At 39.7% G+C, this 17730-nt stretch overlaps 1 long non-coding RNA gene and 1 pseudogene across 2 annotated transcripts in view; one reads left to right on the top strand and one right to left on the bottom strand.

Annotated features, from left to right (window-relative positions):
• A930001A20Rik (RIKEN cDNA A930001A20 gene) overlaps nt 1-8775 on the bottom strand; it is a 31527-nt gene extending 22752 nt beyond the window's left edge. The window contains exons 1-4 of one of the 2 annotated variants that reach the window (NR_040549.1): nt 8628-8775; nt 5307-5490; nt 3306-3520; nt 1842-2017 (exon numbers count right to left, since the gene is read on the bottom strand). This is a non-coding gene — a long non-coding RNA (RIKEN cDNA A930001A20 gene). The remainder of the gene's footprint in view (nt 1-1841; nt 2018-3305; nt 3521-5306; nt 5491-8627) is intronic. The other variant, NR_040550.1, reaches the window with a different exon arrangement.
• Nucleotides 5406-6608, top strand: Gm7132 (predicted gene 7132; annotated as a pseudogene).
• Nucleotides 8776-17730: the final 8955 nt, after the last annotated feature.

The raw sequence follows: 17730 nt of genomic DNA, 5'->3' as shown, positions 1-17730 counted from the left end.
GTAGATATGTGGATGTAGAGAATAGAAGTCTACAGGCATAATATACCAGACTTTGCTTTTTATCATGGTGCTGGTGATCCAAACTCAGGTCTCCATGCATATGCAGCAAATGTTTTACCAATGAGCCATCTCCCCAGTCCCTTACTTGGTAATTCCTATCTTTCAACCTTTTTAATATTAATAATATATTTTAATTAAGTGAATCAAACTGTAAAAACAAGTTAAAATATTTTCTGACAAAACTAGAATCTTTGCAAAAATGTAAATCTTCAAAAATATAGTAAGGTATCAAATGTGTGTATTTGTCAAATTGTATAAACAGTTAAGAAAAAACTGTATCGTAATAAAACTATATATTACATTGAACATGATGTGTTCACATTGGATGCTTCTCTGTAGCACTTGAGTAGGAGAAGAAGTTATAAGGAAAGAAATCAACTTTCTGTTCAAAAAGTTTCATATATAAAAGTTCCCAAGAGGAAACCCGACTCATAGTTAGAATAACTGTGAAAACCACAGCCCTTGTTTATAGCTCAACTTTCCTTCCTTGCTGACAAATGACTCACTGTCTCTCACCTTCATGAACTATGGAGCCAATGGGTGAAGAAGCTAAAGATGATTTAATCTTTAACTAAAAAGAGTGAGAAGATGCTCTTTACAGCGGTTCCTAATTATCCCGACTCTTCAGTAGAATCTTCTTAGTCTTTTAAGGCTGTTGGTTCCCATTTATAAGATGAAATCACCCAGAAAGCAATTAACTTCAGTCAGGAATTTCTAAGGAAAGGCAGCCTATGGGTACAAAGAGGTGTTTCTGCGCATGTCTTCAGCAAGGTTCTTATGTAACCGTTTCCTGAGAAGTCAGTCACTGTTTACAAAAGATATACTGAAATTCCAAGTGACTTCTACGAGTGACTAAATTTAGGAAGCAGGGCATTTGAAACCCTTAGGCTGGAGTAGAATTGAGCTGAGATGGCAGACCCTAATTAGCAACTCTTGTGGGGAAAAAGAAATGGCCCTTGATTGAAAAGTCTGAGAAGGGAGGCTAGAACTTCCTAGCCAGCTACCATTTGATATTTGTCCTTCTGTCCTGTGGCCGTGCCTGAATGAGATCGCCCTCTTCCCAGTAAAGGAGGCATAGATTCCTGTCTAGCTAGACCTGGAGCTTGTAGCACCTGTTTATTTCAAAGTTTTGAGGCATATCTAGGGAAATAGCTGTAATCTACAGGAAAATGTACTTAAGATTCATAAAGTAAGGCTTGGGGTGGGGCTCAGCTGGCAGCATGCATGCCTCATATGCATAAAGCCCAGGGTTCAACACCTATTACCATGTAGTATGATTATAATGATATACATCTGTAATCAGCATGTATTCCTACCATGCCCAAAGCCCCAGATTACATTCCAATTCCCATGTAGTCTGAGCAGGGTGGTACATACCACCATGTATGTAGGCACTCAGAGACAGGAGGATCAGAACTTCAAGGTCATCTTCAACCTCAGTGTAAATTTAGCCATATTAAAATCAAAGCTTTATATTTTGCAGTTAATATCTAAGTTACAAATTGTATTCTGATGGAAGGACCAATAATATTTGGAACTATCTAGGTGTTCTTATCTTAACAAAAGACCTTGAAAATCCAAAGAAATGGGAGATGATGGGTATGCACTAGAATAGGAATTACACAAAAATGAGAACTGGACAGATTAGGAGAATTTCACACTCACCAGTAACCACCAATGAAAGATGAGCAGTGAGCCACAACTTCAGAGTTGCCAATCAACAAATATTAGTTTTCATTGTGCCATTGACTGATGCAAATATGTGTAAAGGGGACACTCACATTACAGATGACAGGGAAAAGTGGGCTCAATCAGGACCAATGTGACAGCACAGCATCCATAAAATTCACTGCTCAAAGAGCTGTGATCTACCACATCCATTTATGGTTGTAGATCTGAGAAACTCTCAAAATCCATTCCATGGCATTTGCAAGAATAGACAGTACAGATGTGTTTCCTGGAAACCAGAGACAAGTTACACAAACGTCACATTATGCATTTGAAACTTTTACAAATATGTGTTTTACAAAAATACCTGCATATCCACAAAGTACTTGTCAGTCATTAAAAGGGCTCAGAAATAAAAAGGGCCAAAAAGGAAGAAAAGAGAGTTCTTTTAGCACTGAGAGTGATACTGTTTCATCTACTGAGCAGACTTGAGACCTTCAAAGGAAAACTGTCGTTGTACGTTATAACAAGGAATTACTAAAAATGTAATTAATGATTACTCTGAGATGCAATTAAGTGGCATAAAAGAAAATGGTAGTGTTTCTGAATAATAAAAATATTCAGTTTCTCTCTTTGCAATGATAAGTTGGTTGTGGTAAAGTTTTCTTCAAGGCTGACAAAGGACGCATAGCATACCACTAGCTGACATTAGCTTAACTGCTTCCCTCAGCTCCAGCTTCCAAAGGGCAGCAGATGAGCAAAGTCACTACTTAGAGATGATGTTGGAGCTGCTTCAGTCTGAGATAGTTTCTGTCTCATAATATTTACTTTCTTTCCACTTATTTCCTTAGGAATTCTGCTTAGTTTTGAGGACCTTGTAGGGTTGATAGCCTAAATAAGCTTGGAGATTGAAGGTGTTAAAGTCTTTCACGTAATTCCTGCAGGAAAATTCCCAAACCCATACTTTATCTTGATAAACCCTAAACACAAATGAGCTTGCAACGTATATTCTCTGCTCACCAGCCACATAACAAGACGGGCTTATTTAGCCTTCCATATTTAGGAATATTTCACTCATTCCACATATTCTCTGGTTTTCCTGACCAGCCTTATGCCTAGGCATGTAAACTTCTGTTTACTGCTAGACAAAGCTGTTCCAATTTTTAATCACCTTCTTACTGCTGACAAATGAGGGTTGCTCTGTTTAGGGATTTTGATGACCTCACCTTAACTGTCAGCACCTTCCCGAGAGTCAAGGTCAGATACACAGTTCTGGAATCCAGTCATCATGCTGTTATGTAGTATCATGTACCAGGCACATTTTCAGAAACCCAACAAGTACACATTTAGGACCCATAGGCTTAAGACCAACCAGTCTTCAAGTCCAAAACTATGTTTCATATATTTTTATGAAAAAAAAATGAATTGTAAATATATATACATAGATGACATAGCATGATGACAAATACACACACACACACACACACACACACACACACACACACACACACATATATTTGTCACTACCAAATATCCAATAGAAAGCAACTTAGGGAAAGAAGTGTTTGCATGCTCACAATTTGAAACAGCTTACTCCATCATGGTGGAATGTATGGTATTGCTTGCTTTCATAAGTAGCAGCCCAGGAGCACAGAGGTGAGAATGTTGGCATTCAGTTGACACAGCTCACATCTTTTTCTACTTTTGTTTGTACTGGGATTCTAGCCTGTGGTATTGTGTTGCCCACTTTCAGGGTGTGTCTTCTCTCTTCTGTAAACCTCTATGGAAACACCTTCACAGACACATATGTAATGTTTCCAAATAATATGGCTAACACTGAAGATTAAGCATCACAATGAACATACCAAATCATGTCTATGGGCTGATCTTTTTCTTTTCATTCATATATATATATATATAATCACAAACACATCATTTCCTCCTTTCTTTCCTCCTTCCAAGCCCTCCCAGGTACCTCTCCCTGCTCTCTATCCAATTTATAACCTCAGTTTTTTATTGATTGTTGTTATATTCATATAGGTGTGTGTGAGAGAGAGAGAGATTGAGACAGAAATAGGAACAGAGAGACAGGGAGAGAGAGAGAGAGAGAGAGAGAGAGAGAGAGAGAGAGAGAGAGAGAGAGAGAGAGAATATCGTTTCTTAGTTGCCTGTTCTTGGTTTGATTTTCAGGACCCTGGATTCCTTCACTGTCCTGATCTCCAAAAGCGGTGACAAATCATTATCTAAAGCCAGTGACTGACTTAGAATACTCTCCACACTCCTTCATACTTGTGTTCCGTTGAGTGAATTTCTTAAATTCTTCTGTTTCTTTTTTCCCTCAATGCTGTTTGGAGAAAACAGTAGTAATCTACCACACATTTGATGTGAGGGCTAAGGAACAGTAAATTCCCATTCCATGTTTGTTCTTGTTATTAATGTTATTAACATTAATATTAAAACTTCAGGGTTGTGCTAGCTTTGCCACATTGGAGGCAGAGCCTCTATCCTGTATTGTATCTAACTTACGAGGATTTAACCATCTCTTATTCCACTGAGTAAGAGACAAAGGTTCTACACCCAAAACCTAATCACTAAATTCTTTGTGTCTTACCCTGCCACTCTCTTTTATTTTGACAGTTAAGGCCTGGTCTGTTCAGAGGTTTCTGGTCTCTAATAGCTGATTTCTGTTTTCAACTTGCCTGGCTCCCAAGGAACATAAATTTCTCCTCAACTGGCTTATCTTCACACTTATGATTGGGGGAACCCGAAACATAAGCAAGAGAACCTTAGGAGGGAGTGTATGAGCTTGGTTGTAAGAACAAAAACATCCATATGGCTTCTGATGGGTAGTTCACCAAATGAGGTGATAGTGAGGAATTCCTTTATTGAGTTTATGTTAATGTGTCACTGGTAAAGATATTAAATATAGTGTCTTGGATGCGTTGGGAATGAGAACATTTCATAAGCAATTCCAAACTTCATTTGGCTCAAGTATAGTTGAAAGCCAGGCAGTCCAACCAATATGTTTCAATATGTGAGCTACACAATACTTCATTAGTTTTCAATTTGTCTGGGTGCAAACCTGATACTAAATGAGAACGCTAAGTATTCTTACAGAACAAATGATATTCTGTAAAGCTAGATTCCTCAAGGATGAAAGGACATAAAAAATAAGTGTTGCACAACTCCTGTGAAGACTTGATCATGAGAAAATTTAATAATATAATGCCCAGTAGAATCTAAAAAGGAAAAGCTGAGTCTACTATTAACCACATCAACCCTATGAACCTTGCACACTTGCCAATCCCCTAGCCTTGGGAGCCCCACACAAGTGTGACGTGTATAAAGTGGCCATGTTAGTGTTTACTCATAAGCAAACCTGGACTACATGGTGTACTGATTTCAGGTTTCTGTACTCCTAAAATGTATTGTGTTTTTAAAGGTTCTATTTGCCTTTTCTTTGACAACTTCATAGCTAAAATATTCACAGTGGCATTTGCTAGCAGACTTCAAAGACAGAGAAATATGTTCTATTGTACAGAAGAGAGGCATTTATACAGATAACAGTATACTTTTACCTTAAGGAAGGATACTCAAGTCTGCCCTTAGAAATGTGTTTTTAGGCCCTCTGCTCCACCTTGTTCCAGAGACAGCTGCATCTTCTTGTGCAGTGCCAGCCTCGTCCAGTAGACAAAATGGTGAAGGTCGGTGAGAATGGATTTGGCCATATTGGGAGCCTGATTACCAGGACTGCCTTCTGCTCTGTACTTGGCAAAGTGGAGATTGTTAGCATCAATGACCCGTTCATTGACCTCAACTACATGGTCTACATGTTCCAGTATGACTCCACCCATGGCAAGTTCAATGGTACAGTCAAGGCTGAGAATGGGAAGCTTGTCATCAATGGGAAGCCCATCACCATCTTCCAGGCGCAAAATTCCGCTAACATCAAATGGGGTGATGCTGGTGCTGAGTATGTCATGGACTTCACCATGGAGAAGTCCAGGGCCCACTTGAAGGGGGGGGCAAAAGGGTCATTATCTCTGCCCTTTCTGCCAATGCCCCCATGTTTGTGATAGGTGTGAACCATGAGGAATATGACAACTCATTCAAGATTGTCAGCAATGCATCCTGCACCACCAACTGCTTAGCCCCCACCCCCACCCCCACCTGTGGCTAAGGTCATCCATGACAACTTTGACATTCTGGAAGGGCTTATGGCCATGACCCATGCCATCACTGCCACTCAGAAGACTGTGGATGGCCCCTCTGGAAAGCTGTGTCATGGGACTGTCCAGGATGTCATCCCTGCATTCACTGGTGCTGCCAAAGCTGTGAGCAAGGTTATCCCAGAGCTGAACAGGAAGCTCACTGGCATGGTCTTCCATGTTCCTACCCCCAGTGTATCTGTTGTGGAACTGACATGCCTCCTGGAGTAACCTGAGAAGTCTGATAATATCAAGAACGTGGTGAAGCAGGCATCTGAGGGTTCACTGAAGGGCATACTGGTTTACACTGAGGACCAGGTTGTCTCCTGAGACTTCAACTGAAACTCCCACTCTTCCACCTTTGATGCTGGGTCTGGCATTGCTCTCAATGACAACTTTGTAAAGCTCATTTCCTGATATGACAATGAATATGGCTATAGCAACAGGGCCTACATGTCCTCCAAGGAATAAGAAACCCTGGACTGCACATGCCAGAAAGGACACTGAGAGCAAGAGAGAGGCCCTCCGTTGCTGAGGAGTCCCTGCCCCAACTTGTCCCCCAAGACTGAGCATCTTCCTCACAATTTCCATCCCAGACCCCCATAATAACAAGATGGGCCTAGGGAGCCATCCCTACTCTCTTGCGTATCATAAATAAAATTTACTGCACCCCCCCCAAAAAAAAGGAATGTGTTTTCAATGCCTGAGCTCAGAAAAAATTTCCTCTTTAATGTAAAATATTCAGTATCAGTTTAGTCTGGACTCTGAAATGGATAGAGTTGATGAGATGAGAATAAGCCTCTCTCTTTAATGGTTTGTAGCTGAATGAGGGGGAACAGAAGGCTCTCCATCTTGCATGAATTCTAGACTGTCAGAAGCTAATGTACACATATAGCCACTCGTGCCTGAATATATCATTCAACCCACACCCAGGGCAATCTATTAGATCTCAATGTTCAGATCTAATTCCTGCAAATGCACAAATGGGCACACACAGATACTCAAATGCTTATTAACAATGGACAGCAAGTCTGAAGTCTTACTAGAGTAATCTTGTTTGTTTAAAGGAGTCAATGATAAAAGCCCAGATTTCTTATAAATCTCTCTACTGCTTTACATTATTGATCAATTTAGTCACGAAATTTAGGTTCAATGACTATGATCTTTCCTCTCAAAACAAGCCCTCACTGACTTAAATATTGACAATAGCAGGTGAATAGCATAGAGGTTGCAATGATACACTCCTATGAAACATCAAGCAAAGAGAGGTGTTGCCTCAAGAAGCAACACTAAGCTAGTTCAGCCGTATTTAGAGGGAAGAATACCATTTCAATACATGCAATGCATGGCATCTAAGAAAACATCCATGAGCTTAAATCAATCTCTCTCTCTCTCTCTCTCTCTCTCTCTCTCTCTCTCTCTCTCTCTCTCTCTCTGTGTGTGTGTGTGTGTGTGTGTGTGTGTATTATTTCCAACGTGCCTTTTTTTATTTTAAAATATAAATATTACATTTTACTTTCCATTTCATTCTATTTTCTCTCTTTTTTGCCTTCCTTTTTTCAGTATCTTTTTCTTTTACCACAACTTTGATCCCAGGACCCAGAGCAAATCAGCTCCCTCCTTGCTCTCCCTCTTTCCCAGCTGCTAAACTTGGGACTGAACCTTTCCTTAAAAGAGAACTGAAATTTCTTTTTGAGACAGGTTCTCATTTGGTGGTAGCTGGTCTTCAACTATCTATCCTCCTGTCTCAACTTTCTGAATGCAGGGATTCCTGTTGACCACAACCACACTAATTTAGAAATGGTGAAATCTTACACAATCAGATTTGTTTTCTGAAGTAAGCAAGTAAGTGGATAAAAATCTTTGAAATTATTTCTGCCTTGGAGGATGTCATGAGTGGGGGTTGAATAAACCTTACTAGAGAATAAAGCTTATGACCATGAAATGTAAATAAAATAAAACACAGCAGAAAACAGCCAAACCAATGATCCTCTGAGCTGTAATCATACCTCAGGACAACCACATAATTGTAATTATGTTTAATATTTGTAAATATGCTGAAGTGAGATGAAATGTATAGAAAATGTGTCCATCTGAAACCCTGTGGGGTGGAATCGCATTTCATGACTACAAGCTTAGGCAGTAATGAAATCTCTGCTGTATCAGAGTGACCTTTTACACTGTGCCAATGTTGACCAAATCAAGGAACTCTTTTGAAAGCCTAGATAGGAGGTAAACAAGGAACTACAAGGACCACGGCACATGTTTCAGTCAGCCAAACCAAGCCTGTTTGTATCTTGAATAAACCCCTATGTCTGAGAAATAATAGTGCCTTATAAAAATGCCCTGAAAACTTAAATTTTTCCTTTGATCTCTTGAAGGTTTTATGGTATTTTTAAGCAATAACCATAGGTTAGCAATCATAACAGCTATCTTTTCACAAACACCCACCAAAGCTGCTTAATGTGTCCTGTTTATTGAATATATTGAAGACACTTTCAGTGTTTGCTAGAAATCATCAAATTGAATGTAGATACATGTAAGCTTGTGTGTGCATGGTTACATTTTATGTTTATAGATCCATATTTATAATAAATATTTAACATAAGCAATGCCAATATCTTTAAACATAAAACTGTGAAGTCCATTGCCTATATGGGGTAAAATTATTTCAGAACCCCAATCATTTACCTGTTAATGTCCTTCCTTCAGCAGCGCCCCCACAGCACGTGCACCTGAGCAGAAGCAGGCGGAGAACAAGTCCTCTTACTGCAGGATGCCTTTTCTTTCTGCAAATCTTCTGCAGGTAACTAATTCTAACCTCTTATTGGAATTTGCCATCTGACAGAGTTCTTCTGCTCTTTCCAGGTGTCTGATTGCATTTGTTCTAGCAGCTTAGCTACATGATCCACAAAGTAGCCAAGGGTCAACTTGTTTTGAAGTCTACAATAGACTTCCACATGTGGGCAGCATTATAAAAGAAGTCTAAGTAATGAATTGTAATAAACGTTTTATATTTGTCTGGAAAATAGTAGAAGGTTTTGGTTTTCTCTGAGCCTATAATGATGTGGTTTTAAAATGAGAGCCACTTTGCTACTGCAATTTTAATTTAAACAGTATGCCACACTTTAATTGGTATGCGTTTATAATACAGTTCTCATCACTATCTTTGCTAGTGGGATGTTGTATTTTATAAAAAGGAAGAAAGAAAAAAAAAAAAAAAACAACCAGGATATGTTTGGTAGAGGCGCAGTATCAGGTGCAGGGGAAATGGGGTGCCTCTGAGGGCCCACGCTGAGGTATTCCTTCCCCCTGAGGTACCATCCATAAAACGGATATAGTATGGAATAGAGATTCTTTTTTTTTTTTTTTTGAGACAAGGTTTCTCTGTGTAGCCCTGACTGTCCTCAACTCACTTTGTAGACCAGGCTGGCCTCGAACTCAGAAATCCGCCTGGCTCTGCCTCCCGAGTGCTGGGGTTAAAGGCGTGTGCCACCACGTCCGGCGGAATAGTTTCTTTAGGGCATGGGGCGGAGAGTTGATGGAGTAGAGGCAGAGAGAGAGAGAGAGAGAGAGAGAGAGAGAGAGAGAGAGAGAGAGAGAGAGAGAGAGAGAGAGAGAGAGAGAGACAGGGAGACAGGGAGACAGGGAGACAGGGAGACAGAGACAGACAGAGACAGAGTGGAGGAGTAGAAGCAGGCCATGAAAGAGAGGGGGAGAAGAATGGGGAGAGAAGGGACAGAGAATAAGAGAGTAAGAGAGTGAGAAGGGGCAAACAGCTCCTTTTATAGCGAGTCAGGCATACCTGGCAATAGCCAGGTAACTGGGAGAAGCCTAGAAGGAATGCTAACAAATGAATACTGTTTCCATTTACCCATGTTCTGTTGACAGTTCAGCAGCACAACGTGAGACAGTCCCTGGCAGCAAAGATATCGGCAATGAGAGGACAACACTTTAATACAGCACTAGGGAAGTGAAGGAAGGTGTGACTCTGAAGGGAATAACTCATTTTAAACTATTGAGAAAATATGACGGCTTCATCAACCTAAGCCTTCTGCTTTAGAATAGCAGATAGAAAACTTTACATGAAACTCTGGATGCTAGCCAGCCTTTTGTTCTGTGGCATTCTCGCAAGCTACTTCCTTGTTCACTGCACACGCACCCTTGTTTCCATTACCAGAGTGTTATTATTTTTCATATTGTGGAACAGCATTTAATGTGAGATCTCCCCTTTCGGAAAGGTTTTAAAGTACAGCCCAGCATTGCTAATTACAGGTGTGTTGTCATACGGCTGGTCCCTGGCGCTTACTCCTCTTACTTTACTAAAGCCTTAGACCCCTTGAGTGATTTATCAGCTTGACATTCTCCCAAGGCCTGGAGTGACTAGTCTGAGCTCCTGTGAGGTCCCTGACTTACAAACCATATAACACCGAATCCATGCACCGTTTTGTCTTACTTCATACAGCAATGTCCTCAGGTTTATAGATATTGTCACACATGGCAGGAATTCTTTCCTTATACATGCATGCATACATACATACACACATACATAACAAACACACACACACAAAATATATTGTATTAGTCCCCATACCTTGGCTACTGTGAATAGAGATGGAAAAAACCATAGAGCATACACATTTCTTCGAGATTTGAGCAATGTACTGGGTTTTCATAGAATTATTATTAGAGGTAAAATGGAGTTTTCTAGACTGATTCTGGCTCCATGGCTCCAGAGTTTGCATCAGGGATATTAATTTTCTCAGTGTTCTAAGTCACCCATGCACAAGATCTGTAAGTACCTGAAGTCTGAAAAGCTTCAGGAAAGAAGCAAAGACAAGCACTGTACAGGTGACAGCTCCCCTCCATGTTTTGTGAGCTGAGGCTTATTCAGTCTATTCAGGCTCTGGGCAGACCAGAGGTGATAGCTACAAGTAGGAATCTGGCCCCACTGCCATTTAATCCGTCTTTGCTGGCAAAGTCAGTGAAGTAGCAATAAATGCTCTCCATTAAGGGTTTTAGACTCACAATAATATTATAGATTATCACAAATACACTTTTTCTGATTTTTCCCAAGCAAAAAAAAAAAAAAAAGAAATAAAGATAATTTAATTATGTATAGTTGATCATGTTGAGTGGCTTATTTTTTGCAAAACTAAAGGTAATCAAAAAATTATTCTCACTGGAAAGGCACTAAGTCCCCTGTTTCTATAATGGCCCTGTCACAGTAATGTTAAATATTTTAAACTCTGGTCTCAAAATTAATAATATAGAAAATTATGTAAGCCCTTTTTTAGGACCTTAAGCTGTTCACCACTTGATGTCAGCATCCCAGACCTTTTGTTTAATTATATACCAGGGCATCAAGAAATATACAGCCCGGGTCTGTCAACACTTAGTCTGGGTCTATCAACACCAAATCATAGATGAGGACAAGGCCTTAGGGCTCCTCCCTGGGGAGCTATTGTCAGGTGAAGGCTGTTGAGGAAGAGGAAGTCACTGTTTTCAGTGATGTAACAACTGGTAAGGTGCTTATGCTTCATACCCATGCCCAAGTGGGCAGCCTTGCTTAACCTCAGTGGGTCACAAAACCAAAACTAAAACAAAGCATAAGAACATGGAGGAAGATGAACCTGGGGGGGGGGGGGGGGGGAATGGGGAACTAAACAGTAAGAGAGAGAGAAAACAAAGAAAGATGGCAGCGTAATTCCTAACTTCCAAAGCTGAACCTACTCATGGACTTTTAAAATATGATTTTCATTTACTCTGTCTCATTTAAAGATGTATGTTAACAGATCCATAGACCGACTATAGGGGTGGGGTATAATGCTGGATAGAGGAATTTTAAATTTCTTCTTTGCCTTATTTATAATTTTACAGATGTTTTCTAGACCTTACATGTAATTTTTGCAATGAGAAACAACCATATTCTATATATTTCCAATTAAATTAAAATAAAACACTCCAATACTGTTTTTAACTAAAGTGTGGCCCAAGACATCTCTTGTGAAAAATTGCCACAGAACAGATCATATAGGTAGTCAATTTCAATCACTATGGAACATCATCTATTTACCGGACACTGAGTTGGATTTATTAAATCCATTACAACAGACTAACACCTTGCTTTAGGGGGTAAAGGCAAAAATTTGAGGGCAAAAGGTGTCCAAGAACTGGAGAATACTCTAGGTTTAGGAAAAGATGATGGAGGATAAAAAGTTGACATTTCTTTTTCTTATAGTCAGACTAGAGGATGTCAACCCAGGCAGAAATATGGGAAGAATCACAAAAGCCTGCTAAACTGAATTCTGAGCACAGAAAAAAGTAGAACATTCCTGTATTTGTCACTTCAGGCCATTCCTTCCTGAATTGGTGATGGCCCTGCAGGTAATGAATAGATTCACAGTGTACTCTTCTGCTAGAAATACTGTTCTTCTTGTCTATATCTTTATATCTCACCTCCACCAGCGGAAGAAAATTCCAGAAAGAGGCAAGAAAAATTTTTCTTGAGAGAGCTAGCAAATCCATTAAAGATTAACAGCTGCAATCGCACCAAAACATCTAAAAGAGCAGAGGCAGGAAGGCCGAGCTGACGCTTAGGCCTAACACTGGCGACTGGCCAAACCCAGATTGATCCTTTAAGTTCTGGGTCACATTGCAGGTCCTCTTTCCAGAATTTCCACAGAGCAGTCCACTGTCACTGCTTGATGAGACCTACAACCCCAAGCCTTGCTCTTCTCCTGGGCAAGATAGCTCAGTAATGAATTCAGTCTTTCCTGTGTATCCTGGGTTCAAAGGCAATTGTATTGACTCTTTTAGTAGGTAGGAGCTTATTTCACTTGCTTCAAGATATAACTAGGAATAAGATATACATACAGAGAGAGAGAGAGAGAGAGAGAGAGAGAGAGAGAGAGAGAGAGAGAGAGAGAGAAAAGGAGAAGAAGGGGAGGGGGAGGAGGAGGAGGAGGAGGAGGAGGAGGAGGAGGAGGAGGAGGAGGAGGAGAAGGAGAAGGAGAAGGAGAAGGAGAAGGAGAAGGAGAAGGAGAACAAGAACAAGAAAGAAAATTGGGAATAAAACTGAGTTTCCAGTCACCACAGTCCTGATACTATAAAAGACAGGCTATTTGAGGAAGCATGATAAAAATGTATAAAATGTATACATGTATAAAAATTATAAATCTTCAAAAATATCTTTGAACTTTGAACTATTCCATACCTTATATTTCTATGTATGAGTGTATAACTGTGTTTGTCAATGGCAGAACGCCTGGCTTACTTCTCTTGAAATATTTTGTTTGTAAAATTATTGTAATTTTTAAAAGAGTCAATTAAAAATTTAGTATTTGCTCACTTACAAAGACTTCAAAATGCACAGATAAATTCCCCAAGCTTTTTCCTGTGATTTTTTTAAAGTAATGTTTTTATGGTTTAAAGTGATAGTTATAGAGTTATTGAATTTGTATACACACATAGAAATATATATATACATATAGGTTTATTTTTCTTAACAGATTTCACTTAAATTGTTTTTTTTTCTTTTTTTTTTTCACTTAAATTGTATGGTACCATATTTATTTGTTGTAATTTACTTTTCTCATCTATTTCCAAGTCCCATAAAAACTTATTTTTCATGACACATACAAGTTCCTAATGTGAATTCACTATAGTTTTGTTTCATTCTATTTTAGTGGTAATGAGGGCAAGTGTGAAAACATTAATGAAGATTGATGTGTTCTTCCTCACACATATTCCCTACCCTTGCTTCCTTTGGTTTGATACACTCACTTCTTCAGCAAAAGTCTAAAATTTCTCAAGGAATCTGTTGTGTCTCAACTTTCAAGTTTCCAAGTAGACTTTAGAAAATCATGTTTTAAAAAAATATATTCATGAAGGCCTTAAAACAAAACTTTCCAAAAAAAATGTATTTTTTATTTTAATTTGTAAAAATCAAATTAAAATTTGTGCAGTTTAACACACACACACACACACACACACACACACACACACACACACCAAAACAAAACACAGCCAACAATGGTGAAAGAATAGCTTGGAATGAAAATAGTCAAAGAACCAAAAGGAAGAGAAGGCTGGCAAGGAAAAGATCAAAGTTCCCCAAAGCTATCTCAAGAACTGTAGGTTAAATGTCTGTCTCCAACCCAACCACACCCAGTACAGAAAACTAGATAATGTCAACAGAAGTCAGGAGTCCATGTGGGTCTCTTTGAAAGTAGCACTTTGACCGGGTGCCTCCAAGATACAAAAAGAGGCTCATTCCATATCACGACACAGGAATGACCAGAGAATTTCACCAGCTTCAAGTGAAAACAGCCTACCCTTCGTCTCTCACCACGTATGTGAAAGTGAAAATCAACAATGTCTTGGCTGGCTTATGCTGACACCAGAAAACCAGTATCTATGTATCAGTGTCCATGTCCGGAAGGTGGTATCTTACCTCCATGGACACAAGAGGGATCAGACACCCAGAAGGCATGAAGACCCAAGCCTGGCAATCCTTTAGGAGTTGGGATTTTAAAAGATGTCCCAGGGGAACAAAACAGACAGTCCTAAGCCAGTGTTTGTTTCCTACCATCAGATCAAATGAGCACTCAATATGCTATCTTTGTTTTCAGTTATAGAAGCAAAATGTTGCCAGCTCTGGCTTGGCTTGTAAAATTCAACGACTATACCCTATACCTCATCAATTTGTGCTTAGTTTCCAGTTTTTCACTATAGAAATCATACAATGATAATAATGTATATATGCATTCATGTCTATTCCTCTGGAAGAGATACCCAGAAATAAAAATTTAGTATATTCTTTAATACAAGGAATTGTCCTATTCAACCATTCATTGTATTGCTAGAACAAGCTGTTTTCGAACTAGAACTTATGTCTATTCTGTTTTTTATTTGCAAAGTAAGTCTGTTTTTAGAAAATGATTCACATTTATATGTGTGAGTCTCTGTTCTCTTTAAAGCGTGTTTATCTTCCATAGAATCACATAAGCTCCCTCTCGGCTGAATAAACTCAGCGGAGGAATGCCGGATGGAATGTGAATCAACAGAACAGAGATACTTGTTCCAGAGACCTCCTCTGGTGCCTGCAAGTTTTACAGCACAAATTTGAGCCTTGTGTTAATTATTTTTCTTGCAAATGTATTAGAATCACAATTTGAGGATGCAGCCTGTCACATAGAAGTCACACTGCTTCCTAGACAGGAAGCAGAGATGAAACCTGAGCATCAGCTTCTGTTCCCCTCTTTATTCAGTCTCAGATGGCACCATCTACACTTAGGGTCAGTCTCCTACCTCATTTGTCTTAGAATAGAAAGTTCCTCACAGGCAAATCCAGAGCTTTGTCTCCTAGGTGACTCTAGATCTTGTCAAGTTGACAGTGTTCACCATATCATCCTCTGCTAAGCACAGGTGTGTGTTAGTGACAAATCTTTGTTCCCAGCATCACTACAGTGAATTTTAAAGCAGGTATCCGCTAGCAATGTAAACAGACATCGACAGAGGTAAATACGATCCATTGTAATATAGAGCAATGAAAACAAGAGGGCCAGAAGGCAAGGAGGACTGGCAAAGACATAAGTGCTTCTACTTAACTTTGCCTGGGCCATGTTAACTGGGACGACATGAGGCAGGTTCATACGCAGAGAACTCCAGTCACCTCACAACTTTACTTCACTTGTGAATATTCTTAGCCTCCCAGGTTTTCTCTTAACACCTGTCAATCCAAAAAAAGCCTAGCAGATGAGTGTAACAATGATTTCTAATGGATATCTAAAGCCTGACACATTATCAGGCTTCAGTTAGGGTCAGACAGTGCGAGGATATCACTCAAATGTTGACACTGCTGTTTCCTTTCCTTTTTATTTTTCACCCAGAGAAGCTCAGATGATTCTATCCAAATGCTAGAAACTTCCATTTTTTCCCCTACCAAATGACTTATCAAAATAAAAAAAAAAAATAGGACAGGGAACTTTTTCCTATGGAATATTAAAAATCTAGCTCATGTAATCTGTGAGTTTAATATTTAAACTTTAAGCTAAATATGATAATGGAATATATCCTCCTAGTGGAAAGGACAAATGGGAAAGAAAATGGAGACCACCAACAGACCCTCAAGGCTGTTCTTGAACTGTTATGATTATAGGAGGTATTATGTTTCATTTCTCTAAGCCAAAAAGTAGAAAATATCTCAGAAAATATATTTAGAGGAGAAAAAACAAGCTTAGTAAAATAAATGAAATAAAAATCTGTATGAAAACAAACCTTTTCATTATTTTACCTTTTATTTCTTATTAATCACTTTATTCACTTACATTTCAAATGGTATCCCCATTCTTGGTTACCCCTCTACAACCACTCTATCCCATTCCTCTTCTTCCTCCTCCATTTTGCCTCCATGAGGGTGCTTCTTCTCCCACTTACCCACTCCTGCCTCATCCCTCTAGCATCCCCCTACACTGGGGCATCAAGCCTTCACAGGACCAAGGACCTCGCCTCCCATTGACGTCAGATAAGTCCATCCTCTGTTACATACGTATCTGGAGCCACTGATTCCTCTATGTATACTCTTTGGGTGGTGGTTTAGTCCCTAGGTTTAGTCTGGGTGTTCGGGTCAGTTGATATTGTTCTTCCTATGGGGTTGCAATCCCCTTTAGCTCCTTCAGTCCTTCCTGTAGCTCTTTCATTGGGGTGCCAGGCTCAGTCTGATGGTTGGCTTGAGTAGCTGCATCTGTATTGGTAGGGTGCTGGTAGAACCTTTCAGGGAATAGCTATACCAGGCTCCTATCAGCAGGCACTTCTTAGAACCAGCAATATCGTGGGGATTTGGTGTCTGCAGATGGGATGGTATGGCAGTCTATGGATTGTCTTTCCTTCAGTCTCTGTTCCATTTTTTTTTTTTTTTGTCTCTGTCTTTCCTTTGAACAGGAAAATTTCTTGTTTAACTATTTTAAGATGGGTAGGTGGCCCCATCCCTCAACTGGGGACAGTGCCTATCTATTAGAGTCAGTCTCTACTGGTTCTATCTCCCCTTTGTTGAGCATTTTAGCTAAAGTCACCCTCATTGGATCCTGAGAGCCTCTTGCTCCCCTGACATCTGGGACTTTCTAGAGGCTACCCCCAGTTCCTCATCCCCCACTGCTGCATATTTCTATTCAATTTTCTGACCCTCTGTACTTCTTTTCTATCCCTTTCAATACCTGATCCTGATTCCTCTTTTCCCCTCCCCCTCCTCTCTCCCTCCCTGTTCCCTCCCTCCATCTACCTCCTGAGATTATTTTGCTCCCCCTTCTATGTAGGATTTAAGTATCCACATTTTGGTCTTCCTTCTTCAGTATGCTAGTACACCACAGATGAGCAGCTAATAGATTCTCTGACAGACTAATTAACTCAATACTACTTGGTTTTGACTATGTGATCTAGAGATCGATGGTTAAATAGGGGGTAGGCACATAGGTCATTCAGAAAGTGCTTGATGCACAAGCCTGAAGTCCTGAGATTGATCCTAGAGCCCCCATTAACAAAACCACATATGGTGGTATATTCTTATAATTCCATGCTGCAGAGGCAAAGACAAATGGATTCCTGGGGCTTCTGATCAGTTGGCCAAGCCTAATTGATGAGCTCCAGACCAGTGAAAGACTTTGTCTTAAAGCCAACCAACCAAGCAAAACAGATACCCTGAACCTGATAGAAAAGGAAGTGGGGGAATAGTCTTGGATACATTAGCACAAAAGACAACTTCATTAACAGAATACCAATAGTGCAGGTACAAAGA

This window comes from Mus musculus, chromosome 3 (assembly GCF_000001635.26).
Source record: "Mus musculus strain C57BL/6J chromosome 3, GRCm38.p6 C57BL/6J".
Classification (NCBI taxonomy): Eukaryota; Metazoa; Chordata; class Mammalia; order Rodentia; family Muridae; genus Mus; species Mus musculus.
Note: the sequence above shows the minus strand (reverse complement) of the source record. Positions and strands in the feature narration are given on the sequence as shown.